Raw genomic sequence first — 1,045 nt, forward strand, 5'->3', positions numbered from 1 at the left:
ATAAACATTTACAGAGATTTTGGGTTTCCATTCATTCATTGTTGCACTATGGCTGATTATTAAAATACAAAAGAAACAAAACACAAAGTTTAGGAGATTTCTTCTTCAAAACCTTCACCAAACCATGATTTTGAAGACAAAGGCAAAGTGTTACCTTCCTTCCATCTTCCTTCTACAAGCAAATCAATTCCTTTCAGGGTAAATTATTGTCTAAGGCAGACTTCCTTTCTTTTTCTGACTGACTCCACTTTTCCTAGCTTGATGTCTTATTCTAAGGACTGGTCCCACCTATCAACATTCCCAAAGTATGTGAGATAAAATTTTACCATCCATGTCACTGAGGAACATCTTGGCTGAACGTCATCCAATACAGCAGTGTTTGTTCTTTTGGTAGCCTCTGGTATATTCAGCAGCACTCCTCTACACCAAATTTCAAAGACATAAATTCTTCCTTGATCTTCCTTATTCATAGTATCCAATTTTCATATGTATTTCAAGCAGCTGAAAATACCAAAGCTTAGGTAAGTTGTACTTTAGTTTTTAAACTGATATTTTTGCTCTCTAAAACATTGAAGATGTCTTTGACAAATTTTTCCTAATACAACATGCCTTTCTATTTCTTGGCTGCTGCTAACATGGGTTTAAAAACAGGAAACGTGTGCATTAAGGTTGAATCCTTTTTTTTCATAACTATTCAATCTGTCCCATGCAGAGTCTTCCTCTTCTGCACTGACTCTCTACCTTTCCAATAATGATGCCCTTCTCCAACAATGATTGTCAGAATTGGGGCAGGTGTGTCAGAGACAGTGAGGTTGGCTCAGGATAGGGCAAGGTTCAGGGCTATTGTTCATAGGGTTGCTATGAGTTGTAGTTGACTCAACAACATATAACAACAACAACCATTCAATCTGGATGGTGAGGAAATAATTTGAGAAGCTGTATTACATGAAGATGAATGTGACATCAGGATTGGAGGAAGAGTCATCAATAACTTGCATTATACAGAAGGCACAACATTGCTTATGGAAAATGAAGAGGATTTGAA

This window comes from Elephantulus edwardii, unplaced genomic scaffold, assembly GCF_000299155.1.
Source record: "Elephantulus edwardii isolate Elephantulus edwardi_28Jun2011 unplaced genomic scaffold, EleEdw1.0 scaffold00020, whole genome shotgun sequence".
NCBI lineage: Eukaryota > Metazoa > Chordata > Mammalia > Macroscelidea > Macroscelididae > Elephantulus > Elephantulus edwardii.